At 45.6% G+C, this 16,307-nt stretch overlaps 1 pseudogene across 1 annotated transcript; it reads left to right on the top strand.

Annotated features, from left to right (window-relative positions):
- The first annotated feature begins 160 nt into the window (after nucleotides 1–160).
- LOC109395224 (ubiquitin-conjugating enzyme E2 W pseudogene) lies at nucleotides 161–1,448 on the top strand (annotated as a pseudogene). The gene has a single exon (XR_002126593.1). The product of XR_002126593.1 is annotated as a ubiquitin-conjugating enzyme E2 W pseudogene (transcript).
- The last annotated feature ends 14,859 nt before the right edge of the window (nucleotides 1,449–16,307 follow it).

Genomic DNA, 16,307 nt, shown 5'->3' with positions numbered 1-16,307 from the left:
AGTGAAATCAAAGTCCTTCATCCTTTTCCTTGCTCTGCCCATGCCTGGCCTGGCTAAATTGTACACCTGACCCGTCCATTCCCCTCCCACCCTCTGTCTACCTTTTTTTTGCTCTGGGCCTAGACACCTCAAACAGCCTCTCAGCAAGCCTTGAGGGGGGAGAGGGGGGGCATGGTTCCATCATGGCGTCAATGCAGAAACGACTGCAGAAAAAACTGTTGGCTTTGCAAAATGACCCACCTCCCAGGGCGACTTTAAATGAAAAGAGTGTTCAAAATTCAATTACACAGTGGATTGTAGACATGGAAGGTGCACCAGGTACCTTATATGAAGGGGAACATTTTCAAGTTCTATTTAAGTTTAGTAGTCAATATCCTTTTGACTCTCCTCAGGTCATGTTTACTGGTGAAAATATTCCTGTTCATCCTCATGTTTATAGCAATGATCATATCTGTTTATCCATTCTAACAGAAGACTGGTCCCCAGCGCTCTCAGTCCAATCAGTCTGTCTTAGCATTATTAGCATGCTTTCCAGCTGCAAAGAAAAGAGACAACCACCAGATAATTCTTTTTATGTTCGAACATGTAACAAGAATCCAAAGAAAACAAAATGGTGGTATCATGATGATACTTGTTGATGCCACTGTTCTCCTCCTAGCAGAAGATAGTCCTACTGAGAAACAAGCACTTTGATCATTCAGTCTTTGAACTTTAACCTTTGACTGGAAGTGACGTATAGGCAATGAAGACTACTTCCTTTTACTGCATTTTTACTCGTGTGCATTCTGGGCGCATGTTGATCGCTGGTTCAATCCAGGCAACTGACATGCTTTTATTAGTCATACAGTATTAATACAGGTGTCAGGAAGTGTCAAATATAATTCCATTTTTTATTTTTATTTTTTTAAGTTTTTGGAAAAGTTCCAGGTCCTCATGTTTTGTGCAATAACAATGACTTCCTTGGTGGTTCAGGCATGTTCATTGCCGGCAATGAACGTTGTAACAGGAAAAATTCTCATTAACTCCTGCCACCCCGTGATTAATGCATGATAGGGCCTATGAAATGAACTTACCTGTTATAGTGGGATTATAATAAAGTGAGGGATCCAGCATTACTTTGCAAAGTCACCCCAACTGTTTATATTTGGATTCTATGCACTGTGATCCTGAGGGTAACAGCATGAATTAACATGCATCTTTAAAAGGACTGTAAAGAAAGATCATTGCGTATTTATCGAATTGTATATATCTGCTGTCAAATTGTTTGACATGGAAGATTTTCAAGTAACATTGGCAGAAAGGTACAATCCCTATGGTGAAAATACATTCTTCGGTTGTATATAGTTCCTCAGTCTCTGAAGCAAAGGTATGAGTAATATAGGGTATGAATGGTTTAATCAAGGCTTTATTTTGGAAGTAAGAAAAATGGCAGTGATGATTAAACTGCTGCAGTCCATAATTTGGCCTTGTTGTTTGTACATTAGCGATTTTTCCGAGTAGACCCCACTCTGTTACTTCCCACTAGCCATCAGCATGAAAGCTACTGCCTAAACACTGTTTCATTTATTTATGTTTGGAAAACCCATACACATTTTTGTTTGCAATTTTGTTTCTTTCATTATGTCTTAAGTCAAGTTTGAATGTTACAATACTTTAATTGAAAAACTTTTGTCAAGTTTTTTCTTGTAAATTTTCTTTACTTGTAAGTATCATCTTGTCCTTCAATCCTGTATCCTAAAATAAGAAATACATTTTTGACAGAGGCTTAATGTTTAAAAAAACAACAAAAAAAAAACAACAGCCTCTCAACAAGGTTTCCTATCTTTGCATTCTTCTGCCTCTCATCTCTCCCACGTATGGCTGCCAGCATCATTTCCCTAAAACATCTGAGACTTTCTAGATTCAAGTTTGTAAGACTGGTATTTGCAAAGCATTTTTATTCCTCTTAGCCACGATTCCTACAATTCAGGTAATAGCACTCAGACAGTAAATGGGGTCCCTAGGCTCAGGCCCCCTCCAGGCTCCTTTCTACCCTGGGCACAATTCCAGCCCAGATCAAGCCGTTCTTCCTCCAAATAATAAGCCTTACCTGACTACTGCAGTCCCCACCCATCTTTTCTGCCTTTGAGTTTTTCTGGCCCTTTCTTTCTGTAGCACTGAGTAGACAGTCCTCAAATGTGTTGGGTTGTTTTTAACTAGTCAGGAATATAATTTAATATATAATTCCCCTGATCTTGGTTTAATCTCCCTAAGGGCATAGACTAGATCATATTCTTTTTGCATCCTTAGTAGCAAGGTGATTTGCACACATCAGGAGCTAACATTATTTGTTAGTTAAATGAACATAACCACGAGCCATTGTGTGAAATATTAAAGGTTTTACACAAATGTCTTCATCAAGGAATCTTTCTGTGCAAGGAACATAATCTCACTCAAACTAATCCACGTGCAAAAGGATTTAGTGTAAAGATTCAGGGGAATCTCATTGTACTTATTGCACAAAGGGCTCAGAGGATCAGCGTTGTCTGCACAGTCTGTTTCTCCCTATTTGGGTCAGCTGTCCTCCTTAGCCTCAGTCCTTTGCTCTCCAGGCATCTCTTAGACTATTCCATTCATTTCCTGTGTAAGTGTGCACCTGTGTGTGTGTGTGTGTGTGCATATATGTATGTGTGCACGTGTGCCTGCATGGGGTTGTGTGTCTTACTAACTCATGCATGCTTGCTTGCTAGCACTCTTCTCCCTCTCTCTCTCTCTCTCTCTCTCTCTCTCTCTCTCTCTCTGTCTCTCTCTCTCTCTCTCTCTCTCTCTCTCTCTCCTCACTCTCCTCCGCTTCTCCTTTCTCTCCCAGGTTCCAGTCCCTCACAGTCCCAGGCCTCTGATCATCCTTGCTTGTCTCTCCATCCCCTCTTGTCTCTGCAGATCAGCTTCTTCTATACGTCTCAGAGTTTCTCCCCATGACTGTTTTTCCAAGGGTTTTGGATCAACCCAAGCAGCCCTGACCTTACATAATCTGGCCCCTTAACTCCCCATGGCTAATGACTCCTGAAAGAGAGTCTTCAGCTCACTTGGGGTTCAGGCTACTCCCCAAGCTCAAGCAGCTTCAGCCTGGAAGGGATAGGACTGTGGGTCCTGTGGTTTGACCTAGACAGTACTCTGGTATGCTTGTTCTAGCTAGCAAATTGCATCCATTCACCTCAGCTTTGCATCTGCCCTTTGCCATGCGACTTCATTCCTCCCATAAAGGGAGCTGAAGATCTTTTCTCTTTCCTGGACTCTAAATTCAGCTATGTGACTTGCTTTGATCCTCTAAGTTGGAAGTGACAGCATGCCAGTTCCAAGCCTACACAAGAGAACTTGTATGTTGCTCCCTGCCATTGCCATGAGGAGGACAATTCTGCTATAGCTTGTCCAAGGAAGGAGAGAGACATGAGGAGCAAAGCTGACTCATCCTGGCTAAGCCCAGCACAGATCAGTCAGCCTGCCATCAGCTGACTCTCAGCTAGTCCACACATCTGTGACAATCAAAGATTGGAAGCCATTGAGTTGTAGGATGGTTTGTTATGCAGCAATTTTGTGGCAATAGCTAACGAGTAGTAGCTTCGCTGGCACTTCCCCTCAGCCAACAAACATGCTTAAGAATCTCATCTTCCAAACAGACTCCCTTATGTCCCTGTGCTTCTCCTCTCCTTGGCATGATTCCACTTTTTCTCTTCACAGCCAGGTAACTGAAGAGAATAGTGAGTGTTCTTCTTCCTCTCTGCCTATTCACGCTTTCATCATCACTCTCATCTTCATCACTTAGGTAAGCATCCACAAAAACAGAGCAAATAGTGGAGACCCCCTCACCCTGCTTCAACAACCATCAATTTTGTTTTGTTTCATCTGACTGCCTCCATTCCCAACTTTTCCCACCTTTTTCTTTGCTGGAGTATTTTAAAGCAGTTTCCTGCAGGATCTTATTTTGTTGGATTATCTCATTTTGATAATTAGCTCTAACAGATTTTATATATATATATATATACACACACACACACACACACACACACACAGAGAATGCTATATAATCTTCAATTTATTATCATACCCAGCAAAATGAACAATTATTCCTTAAAATCATCTAAAACCCACAGACCCTCAAACTCAGCATATTCAAAACTGCTCTTGAGCAGGCTGAGTGGCTCATTGATTAAGAGTTGGCTTGGGACCGAGAGCTCTGAGCAGCAGGGCCACCGGTTCGGATCCCACATGGGCCAGTGACACTGCGCCCTCTACAGCTAAGGCGGTGAACAACAGCTTCACCTGGAGCTGGGCTGCCTTGAGTTGCAGGCGGTGGCATAGGCTGCAGTGGGTCTGCAGTGGGCTGCCATAAGCTACCATGAGCGGCTGGCAGCCAGTGTTAACTGCCAAAAAGCCTTCTTGAGAGGCTGTCCAATAGCCGGCTACCGATCTGCCTCAGCCAGGAAGAGCGCAGTGATCACAATACCAACATGGGCCAGTGAAGCGATGTCCTCCACAACTAGACTGAAGAACAAAAGGACAGCAACTTGTCTGTTCCCCTTCCCCGATTCCCCAACGCTGTTCCCTCCCTCAATTCTCCAATAAAATCTTTTAAAAAAAACAAACAACACAAAAACTGCTCTCCTCTTCTCCTCCCCTCCTCCAGAGTCTTCTTTTTTAGTTCAACCCTAAAGCCGAGAACCCATTAAACTATACCCAGATACCTGACCCACAAAAACTGTAAGAGAACAAATGTGTGTTGGTTTAAGCCACTAAGATTAGGGGTAATTTGTTATGCAACATAACCAACACATAAAGTCAGTCTTTCACTACACAAAATAACTAGACCTCGTGGTCCTGAACTCACACGAAGGAGAGAGCATCTGAACAAAGAGGATACTGATGGGATGGGGGACTCTGACACAGCGTCCGACCATTATACAAGCTTCTTTCTAACCAAAAAATCAGGTACATAGTGTGACTAGAATGAGTGTGGTTATGGTGATAACAGGACATAATAGCTCAAATGTGGACAGCCCTGGGAGATCTTCAAAGTGGCCACTTTAATCCCAAATTTATCTCCCAATGTCTACTTCTCCCAGATGGGTCCACCACAGCCAAGGTGGTTAGCTAAGGCAGTTGTCCTTGTGGGTCAGCAAGAAACCAGGACATCATCCATGAAACACACCTATAACTTAAAGAAACGGAGAACCACGTGCTCTTATTTTACAGATGTGCAATAGAAAGATCTTTGGGTTGGGCCCCAATTGCCACTAACTACTTAAGTATGACTTTGGGCAACTCTTCCCAGCCCGGCTTTGTTTCATCTGTAAAATAGGAGACAACTCTTCCTCCCTCACAGAGTTTCTATGGGGATCATGTATGATCGGCATGTTAACCTCTCTGTGCCTCAGTTTCTTCATCACTTAACTGAGGACAAGAGTACAGGTTGTGAGGATTAAATGAGAAAGCACATGTAAAGCACATAGCTGCAAATGCGTGGCTCCAAGGAATTGCCTGCAGATGTCAGCTCTCGTCACCATGGTTACTCTGACCTGTGGGAACACCTTCGCCAACCACAAGTGTTTTACGTCTGTAAACTGTGACTGACACTAGGTTCTCAAATATTGGCTCAAACACAAAGTGAATGAATGGATGAGCACTATTACATTGGTCAAGATCAGCCCAAAAGGGGCTGGAAAACAACAGTTAAGAAAAGTTCCCTGCACTTCGCCTCAGGATTGAGCAAGAGAGATTCCACCCCTCGGCTACATTCTCCACAGAACCCCCACCCCACCCCTTGGGGAGCCTCCAGGAGTTACCGATTGTCTAATTGCCCAGTTGGAGAGGTCCCCCAGGCTGTCCCCTGTATCTCTGTCCTTGCTCCCAGCTGTACTCTGTAGGAAGATTTCTCGCCTTCTCTCAGCATCTGTTCTTTGAATGTCCCCCATGTGGACCTTTGGAATCACCCAGTGGACAGTGCCTAGACCCACTACCACTGTTCTTGGTTGTCCACTCATCGTGCAATTTGGCCTGGCTTCTCTAATTGGCCCTCCTCTCACTTCCGTCTGATTATCACATTTTCCTGAGTTATAATGGCCCCACCAGGGGACTGCCACAGGCCTGTGCTTAGTCACTCCCACCTGCTTCAAACCCATTTAGTCTGGAGCAGCCAGATTCCATCTAGTAGCCAGGCCTGATTGCTCTCTGATTACCAACAAGGTCAGGGGCTGGAATGCTACCTTTCTAGTCACGTCCTATGCAAGACTTTTGTGTTTGATAGTTTCCTCTGCCAGCTTTTGTCACTTAGCCATCAGACACACTGGCAGAGCTGAGCAAACATCGTTAGGGAATATTTGCCCCATTTATAGATGGCTTCTTGGTTTACTTTAGGGGTAGAATTCACCCATCCCTCTTCAGTCTCACTGCCACCATCTTGGTCCAGTCTGCCTTCGTCTCACCTGATCTCCAGGTGCATCCTGCAACCAGGCTCACCCTTTTCAATCCTGCACACTATGGCTAAGGAATCCTATCCAAAGTCAGGGATTTCAGGGGTGTCCCATACCCCTTAGAATAAAGCCCCACCGCCTTACAGGTGCCCTTGCAATGCCCCAAAGAAGCCAGCATTTTGTCCCAGCCTCCTTTCTTACTTCCTCTCTGTCCAAGCCTCTGAGCTCCCTTCACTGTTCACACCTTCACCTTCTCCCTCTCGCTTCCCTTCAGACCTCCCACATCATCTTCACCTGCTTTGTATCACTCTCTCCTTCTTGCTCCCTGCTGTCCCTCACAACTAACAAATGTTAGCTCATCAGGTGGCAGCCTAGGGGTCAATTCTTCCAAAAAGCTTCCCAGACCCACCCCAGAGGGTCAGGTGGCCCACACCATGCCCCACAGTACCTTGCCCTTCCGTCCTTACAGCTCTTCTCACACCTCACCACAATTGCCTAACTGATCTCCCTGGGCAGCTCTTTGTAAGCTCTGGGGCAGGCTTCATGTCTCTTTGTCACCCTTGCACCCCCAGCACTGAGCACAGGGCCTGGCACATGGCGGGTACCGATAAACATTTCTTAACTGAATCAATACCTTTCCCACCACTGCTATGAAGCAGCAGAAATAACAGTGGAAACTTCTATGGCATTTCCCTTGATCAGACATTTACTAGTCTAGATAACATTTCATATGAAACATTAATTTTTGGCTTGAACAAGAAACTTAATTATTGCTTTCTAGTATGCCTATGATTTTTTAAAAAATTTCTTCTCATGCTTCACAAGTTTCCTGTATTCTATAAATTGGCTTTTAGAAACACCCCCCACCCTTTTCTTCTCAATTATTTTAGGTCAATTTTTGGCCAATGTCTGTACTAAGTCCTTTAAATGTACCATTTCATTTCAGACATTCTTATTCCCACTCATAGGTAAGGAAGCCCTGTGTCCTTGGGCAGGGCGTCTGTGTCAGCTGACTGTCTAAAGGTCACATGCCTGCACATTCATCCCTAAGAAGGCTCCCACCTTCCATGTCCCCTTCTTGTCCCCATATCTATGGGTTCCATACAATCCTATGGAGGAGTCCCTTTACTAAAAAGTGGAGGTGTTTATTTATCAGCTACATTTTAGAGTGAAACCTGCACCCTTTCTGAGGCTAGAAAACCACATGTACTGCTTACCTCACAGCACAAAGCAGGGCATGGCAACTTTTTAAATATTCTTTGCAACATCCATTCACACAAAAAATATGTATTAAGGATCCTTAGAAAGCGAGGTTTCAGAGGCTACAGTGACTCTGTGACCAAGATGGTGACCAGTGAGACAGGTGGGCACACCTGTGGGCACAGTGCTCTGCTCTGTCTGGGGGCAGCACTCCAGGTTCTCTCTCGTTTCTGAAATTGGGACCTTGTGCTTTTATTTCCTCCATTGTCTGGTCATGACTGTCACCTTGGACTCACTAGGGTACGATAGCGGTGACCACCAGCAGCCAATGTGACCTCTCACAACCCCTACCACCTCTTCATCCCCGGCCCCATGAGTCACACACAACTCTGATGGCCTCTCTTCTCTCTTTACTCTCTTCTTGTCAACACCACTGTTTTCTTCCTTCCTTCCAGAAATTGGCAAAGGGAAATTCTGTCATCCAGTTGCTAAAAAAAACATTGAGCAAGGCCTCTTCTATAGCCTTTGCTGAATAGCTGCTAAATGATTGGGTGAATTCATGAGGGAAGACGGATGGAGAACAGATGGATAACTGGAGTCCATGGCTGGATGCAGGCGCTTCACCTGGAGGAGCCCTAATCATAAAGCCCCCAATTCTGCAGACACAGGACATCTCCAGCGGCCCCTCAGGAACAGAAAGATGACATGACAAGAAATCAGCCCTCCTAGAGAGGATGGGGAAGCCCGGGTAGGGTTTTAAACTCCAGGCAGGTTCTCTCCCTCTTGGCGCTTTCAGACTATTGGGTTTGTCTTATTCCAAAGTCAATGCTTAGGGGATTCCCAGCCTCTATGTTGATCTGACCAGCAGCGCGAGACCCAGAAGATGATGAACGCATGGGGTCCGCCTGGTCCAGTCCTTTCTTGCTGGTCTCCAGGGCCAGCTTCTGAGATAGGAACCATCTCTCTACAGGTGAAAGGTTGTGTGGAGAGGGGCTGGGAAGGCGGGGTCTCTGTGCTCCTTGAGACATCTGGGGCCATATTTGAGTACTTTCAGGGCGAATCCTGGAAAACTGCATTTCTAATGTCTTTGATGATACAAACTTGCCCCAGAATCTCAAACGGACCTCTATTAATATTCAGTAATCTATGGAAAAGCAAAACTAGCTGGTCTCAAATGCTAACCTTCTAAAAATGGAGATTTGATCACACGTAGGACAGTTGCTGCATCCCCTGTCTAGGTCCCTGTAGAAAGGGCCAGTGCCTTCATCCGTTTGTACCTGGAGCAGGATGACATGCTTCTGTTTGGTTTTTCCTCTTTTCTAGGTCTTTTGTCATTCTTTTCCCCGGTAGAGATAGGGTTAAACAAACTGATTTATATGGGTATTTCCTCTACCAAATGTAGTAAAAATAAATACTCCACTGCATCTCAAAGCTCCCCCTTTGTCACCTTGACACCATCACTACAGCTGGGCAGTCATACCCGGAGTCCTGTCCTCAGAAAATACCCACACACATCTAAGCACAAAATATTACACCCGGCTTCATGGAGTTTGGACTCTGGGGTAAAAATTCCCGCTCCAGAAAGTGAGTAAAAAAAGATTTTTCAAAAGTAATGCCTAAGCAGCTGAGACTAAATAAAGTGGGCAACTTGGTTTGAAATTTTAGATCCTTCAGTTGCTTTTTGTTGTCACAATTTTAAGTCCTGGAGTTAGTGACTATTTCCAACGGGGCTTGACTGCCGCTCAATCGGCTCCTCCAGCTTCCCAAAGGGTGGGCTGCCCAGGAGAGGCAGGTCTGTCATCGAGAAAGAAGCATGTCTTCCCGTGGGATGGTTCATGACAATAAATCTTCTCCATAACAAGTGACTTACTTATTTACCTCCCACAGAGATCTACCATGTACTGTGCTATCAGCGAGTGCCACAGAGAGACAGATGTGTTTATGGTGGCCATGGTAACAGGAGTGAACCTGCGTATAATGGCTTCAGGTTGGCTCTTTCAGATATTTATCAGGGCTCCCTGTGTGAGATCCTGTGTCAGCCTCACGTGACCCTCAGGGGGTTGTACCACAGAACCTTCCAGCTGACACCTGGGCCAGTGCCATTTTAGTGGTAAAAAGTGTTAAAAACTTAAGCATGAAACTGCCCCTTGCTGATAGCAGGGTTGGTGAAGAAAGACATTATGAGTTTTAATCAGGACGTCATATACGAACTTTTTACTAAGCTTCTATTTATCAATAAATATAAGTATGTACGTGTGGGAGAAAGGCAGGGCAGTGTCCTCTGGAGAAAATTGAGGGGTCAGTTTTCCTCTCCCCAAGTTATTTTGAGCAATAAAGAATCTTTTGTTGCTGGTTGCATTTGAAAAAAAAAAGCTGATTTGAATATTATAACAGTACTAAAATTTACTTCAACTCTATTGTTTTTTGTTTTTGGGGGTTTTTTTTTTTAATTTTTATTGGGGAATTGGAGAGGGGAACAATGTTGGGGAATTGGGCAAGGGGAACATTGTGTTTCTCCAGGACCCATCAGCTCCAACTCAAGTTGTTGTCCTTCGATCTTAGTTGTGGAGGGTGCAGCTCAGCTCCAAGTCCGGTCACCGCTTTCAGTCTAGTTGTGGGGCGCGGGGGAGGCATAGTCCACCGTCCCATACGGGAGTCCAACCGGCAACCTTGTTGGACACTGAGCCATCCAGCTGCCCGTCGGCAGCTCGCAGCTGCTCAGCTCAAGGTGCTGTGTTAAATCTTAGTTGCAGGGGTGCACAGCCCACCATCCCATATGGGTGTGGAACCGGCAACCTTGCTACTAAAGGGACACGCTCTCATCAGCTCAGCGGCAGCTGAGCTTGGGCGGAGCTCACTGGCCCATGTGGGAATCGAACTGGCGACCCTGTTGCTCAGAACTTGGACTCTTAACCAACTGAGCCACTCCGCTGGCCTCCAACACTATTGTTTTTATGTCAAGTACATGGTGGGGATGTGGCGGTGACAATAAATGAGGATAAATATTTAGAGCTGCAGCCCACTCATGGCGTGAGACCAACGCAGAAGGAGTGGCTTTCTACGTGAGCGATTTCAGAGTCCAAGAAAGAACCTCACCCCACGGTGGTTCCTCTACTTTATGCTGCGAAGTTTGCACTGAAGTATTACCTGGAAAACTCTAACAAACATGCTTGGGAAGAATATGTCAACAGCCTCCAGCCACAGTCCCCTGTGGCAGGACGAGTTAGGTTTATTGCTGTCCCATTGGATATACAAGTCTGGGAGGATCTGGCTATGGATACAAATTGGATAGTTCTGAACTATATTTTTAGGACTTTAACTCTTTAAAGACCACCGCCAAGATTCCTTCACATTTCTGAGACCTATCACCAGCCTTCTGGGCGCCAGCACCCAGAACTATCCCCAGAGGTGCACCTGCGAGCTGCAGCAGCCTCCTCCACCTGTGGGCAGGGAGTGCTTGGCCCTTAGCCATGGGTGTGGGTGCAGGACAGGCAGGCCCATCAATCTTGCCCACGGTGGGGTCAGGCTGAATTGGGCTCTGTGTCCCCTGCCCTGGCCAGCACCCCTCCTTTTTTCCTCTGGGAGCATTTGATAAATCCTGCACACAACTCCATGTCTCAGGGTCTACTTCTGAGGCACCAAGAGTCACATCATTTCATAAGGAATATTACGAAAACAACACACCTCTGCCTTGCCCTGCCCCCACCCCTCCAATTTCTTGTTCTCCATTAGCAACCATTTTACATTCATCTTAGCTTTTATTTTGAGGGGCATGTTCCTACACATCTCTAAATAACACTCTTCTAGTGCTGCTTTCTGACTTTTCCATTTTAGGCATTTTCTATTGATTTTCCCCTATGGAATATGAAGATTAAGACACACACACACACACACACACACACACACACACACACACGCTTCTCATTCCATTCTCCTAAATGGAATGGTTATAAAATAACAGTACTAGGTTGCTCTTATGTAGAACTTACTACACAGCAGGCATTGTTCTAAGCATTTCACATGTATTAATTCATTTAATACTCTTCCAAGCCCTAGGTCCTATTATAATTCCCATTTTACAGATAAGGAAATTGAGTCAGAGCAGTCAAGCACGTGGCCCCACCGCACAGTTAATGGGGAGGGGGATGCCCCAGGGCTTCAGCATCTATGCTGTCAATCCCCTCACTAAACTACAGAATTACACCACAAATTTAGTTAGACCAGTCTTCCATATTTTTACTAACATGATTATATCAATGTTAGTAACAGCTGATCCATGTAGTAAACTGATTTCTCTTTCCTTTTTGCAAAACTGTTAACTTTACCCATGGGATAAAAATCCTGAGGAAAAACATATTTCAAACTTAGAATTCCATCCTCAGCCAAACAATCAAGTTTGAGGGTAGACAAAAGATATTTTTAGATGTTCAAAGTCCCCGAAATGTTACTTCCCAAGTACTCTTTCTCAGGAAGCTACAGAGTGCTCCAGCAAGATAATGAGTAAATCAAGAAGGAAGAAATTGTGGGTCCAGGGAACAGGAGAGGGGCAAAGTGACCCCATGGGTGATGAAGAGAAGGGATCTGGAAACAGAGTCTTGTTCACCTCCACCTCCCAGCTGTGTGGACTGGGGCAAATTAGTCAACTCTCCGTGCCTCGATTTCGTCATCTAAAACATGAGGATAGAGTTACAGAGTGTTCATGATGGGTAAATGACATGCAGAGGCCACACGCTGGGCTTTTTATGAAATCGATGGCTTGAACATGACTTCACTGCTTCCTTCTGAAACCCTAATACAATGACAGAAAGGATGTTTTCTCTCCAAAAAGCATATTATCCCAGAAGGACAAAAAAACAAGAAGCAAGATTGTAGCAACAGAATATTGGATGCTGGAGATCAGGAATTTGGATAATAATGAATTCTGTAGAGTCAAAAGCCAAAGGGAGAATTTAAAAAGTTAATACATGGTGAGCAAGCAGAAAAGCCCAAGGCAGTGAAACTATTCTGGAGGCTTTTAGGCTGGCAGGAAAAACAACAACAAAAAACCACTGTAGATAATAAGATAAACCCTCAGATTTCCTACAAACAGGAACTGCTCACAGCTCGTACTGCCTAGGAATGGTAGGGAAGGGGTGTGAACGTGGCTAACATTCCAAACGGAATGCAAGGTTTGAGTTATACCAGTTTGGGGAGCTCAGAAAGGGATTATGAAGACAAATAGCCAAGGGATTAAGTCATATATTAAAAATTATGTAAAGGTTCTCCACCTTTGCATGTGGGGGAGATTTTCAGTCAGGGCACCCTCATTTGGCAGCTGACAGCATGGAACCGACACTGATTCAGCCTCGGTTTTCCACGGCACCTACAGTGAGTAAAGCAGAATTTTCCAGCCAGTGGCAGGCACTGCTGAGCCCTGGGAAGAGGGCGATGCACAAAACAGGCGCAGGCTCCACATGCTGCTTTCAACTGGCACGGAGGGTGGCCAACAGCACTGGGTACCTGAGGGAGACGTTTCAACTTGCCAAGGAAGGGAGCCTGAAGTCACTGCTTCAGCCTGACTGCCCAGCTCTGGCACTACCTCACCCAGGGCTTGTGGTGCTTCCCAAATATGAATTTCCCCCGGAGGCCATGTTTCTTCTGAGAAGAAACCAAACAGAGCCATCTAGTGGTGGAAAAAAGACGCACAGATTTCAGCCTCAAAATTTTATTGGCTTTTATATGACGCCAGCAGGTGTGAATACATCTGCATACTACTCTTGTACCTTGATTCCTCTCATACCTCAGGCAGCACTTTAAAGTGGTCAGCAAATGTTGACAGCCATCTCCTCTTGTCCCACAAACACATTTACCACAGGTAATTAACTTAACTGCCTGATAAAAATGTAATTGGCGTGTTGTAATGCCCGCTATTGTCTGAGGAGAGTTTGATGGACGGTTACTTATGTTGGCTCCTTGGTTATCTTTATAGGTACATAATCAAATCCAAATTTGATCATTTGTATGTGATTTGATTAAAGTAAACAGCCAAATTGGGGAATCATGATCCTGAAAGATTTATTATTTGCCTCAATCATGTGGTTTGGATTTTTGTGGTGTTAGAAAATAAAAAGAAGTTGGTCAGATGGCTCGTCAACGCTGCCAAGTGCTGTGAGGGATGAACCTCATTCGTCAGAGATGATACAAAGCCTGGAGTATCCATTTGTATGCTTGAAGCATCCGTGCGCCTCTTCTGGAAGCTTCTGTCACGTCATGCAAGCCTTTTCTCACATTGCAAACAGCAGCTACAAATGCTGCAGTCTATGAGACCCCATTGAGCAGACCCCTCCCCCCCCCAGCCTGGGCACAGGGGACAGCCTCAGAGTGCAGAATGCAAAGCAGCTGCTGTCTGAGCACCTGCTAGTCCTATCACCAGTGTGACCTGCATCTACAGGGCTGTTCTAAGCAAGGCAGGTAGTGGTAAAGAGCTTCATCAAGTTGCTTCAGCGAGGGCTGGATATGAAATTTAGGCCTCAGATAAGCAAGTCACCTCCCACCTGAGCTCAGGAGCTGCTCCTGTCCTGGACACCTGTTACGAGAGACTTTTTTTTTTTTTAATGTGATAACTGATGAAGGTTTTTCTCACTCTGTCCAGACAGTGGTCAGGATACGCCAGATGCTTCCTCTGATTTTGGCCACTTCTCAGTCACCTGCCCCACATTGGGAGGAGGAGGAGGCCTTCTGGACTGTTTAGGAAAGTCAAGTCTCAAGACCATGAACAATGGGGCCGTGTGAGCCTCAGCATGGTTTGACGTTTCCAGGCAGTGAGGAATGCCCCCAACCCAGACCACGGTAGACTCTGCTACAAATGGCTTTGACCATGCTCTTGAAGTCAGCTGCGACAGAATTCAGTTCGATTTTTAAAACAAGCAGTTTCCCCCATGTCCTTAGGGCAACCTAGAACGTGTTTCCTGCTCTTCCACACTCTTCCAACCCCCACTGTGCCAACCTGACCTTTGTCCAGCAGACACAGAGGCGCCTGCCTGACCTCAGCCCTTGGCCCACAAGGGCCTTGAGCCTGCTGACTTCCTGCCACGGTGCACTGGCCTAGCCCATGGCTCGGCTGCTGGCTCTGCTGGTCTTATCCTATCTGTCATCGTCTCACATGTGCCACGTAACACTCATGTCTCCCCAGAAAGATGGTAAGTGCCACAGGGGCAATGGGCAAGAACAGTAGAACAGGTCACAGGATTTATTTGCTCTTTTAACACATACTGTGCCTGCTCTAAGCACCGCTCTAAGACAAGGAGGGACAAAATAGACACAGGTCCCGCTCTCATGGAGTTTCCATTTCAGTGGGAAGGCAGACAATAAACAAAGAAATATATCACATTCCAAATGTGGAATCTGAAGCATGGTCCAAGGTCACCCAGGAGTATGGGAACCAGAAATGGGAAGAAAAGCAGATTTCAATGATGAACATCAGTCAGATGCCCCGGCTTCCAAGTTCACTGCTCACCATCGCACATGGATGTACTGGGCTGTCGGAAAAGTCATGGCATATTTTTTCTATGTTTGTCATTGCAAAAATGCATCATGACTTCCGACAACCCAATACATGCGTCGGGCAGCACGTTTGCAGACAAGATACAGGCTCTGGGAATTTGTGCAGATCCCAACATCTTGGGTACTTCAGTCTCTAACCTAGTGATTCTCACCAAATATGCAGCATTTGTCCCACTGGAGGACTTGATTAACAGTGGGTCTGGGGCTTGACAAGGCTGTTTCCAGTTGCCTGATAATGCCTTGCCATGCTCACACCCACACAGCAGCCCAGAGGCAGGAGGAAGTCAAGGAGGTCATTTGCACTGCTTATTTCAAATTACCCTTAGCAAATACAGTTCACTTTATAGAGCAAACAGGATCACCCAGTTACCTTATGGGGCGAGAGAGAAGGAACTTTACCCATCATTAATGTTTTACTACCTTTCTCAAAAAGTGTAACCTTTAACCCCCAAATCAACTCTAAACTGAGGCTGAGGAGGTCCGGCTGCTGGGGCAGTTCCGGGTACTGGTCTGTCACTGGGCCAATGCTGTTTCGATCAAGAGAAACAAATAAACAGAAAGATAAGCTCTTTAAAGCACACATGAAGCAGACCCAGAACTTCTCCGAGCAGAGATAACTGGTCAGCCCAGGGCCTCATTTGGATGACAGAGGGCTGTCTGCCCAAGTGCCCTCGGGGCCTGGGACAGACCTGGCCCTCTGTAGTGACCAGCATATGGGAAGCCCTTTCACCAGCCTGGAGAAAGTACAGCCTAGTGCTAACTGTAGAAATTCTGTGATTTACTTGGCCCCAGCTCCTACTGACTGACGGATGACCTGAAGGGTTTGTTCCTTCCACAAAGATGGCTACACTTAATGTCCTAACTACCAGCAAGGACCTCATTTAGCACAAGGACTCCAAAGTCTGAGCCAAATTGGTGGAGAGAGCATTTATGTGTGAGCCGTCTGGGATGCCACAGAATTCTCTAACGCCTGCGACACGTGGGCTTACCTGAACACACAGCCCACCTGTGCTGAACTGTTCCTTCCATCCTTTCTAACATGTAAATGACAGGCAGTTCCAGGCACTTCCCTTTTTATAGATGACTAATGCCTAATTATTTGCGACCTAACAAGTGAGT

The sequence above is a fragment of the Hipposideros armiger genome, unplaced genomic scaffold (assembly GCF_001890085.2).
Source record: "Hipposideros armiger isolate ML-2016 unplaced genomic scaffold, ASM189008v1 scaffold_459, whole genome shotgun sequence".
NCBI classification, from domain to species: Eukaryota; Metazoa; Chordata; class Mammalia; order Chiroptera; family Hipposideridae; genus Hipposideros; species Hipposideros armiger.
The sequence above is the reverse complement of the archived record's forward strand: the minus strand, read 5'-3'. Positions and strand labels throughout refer to the sequence as shown.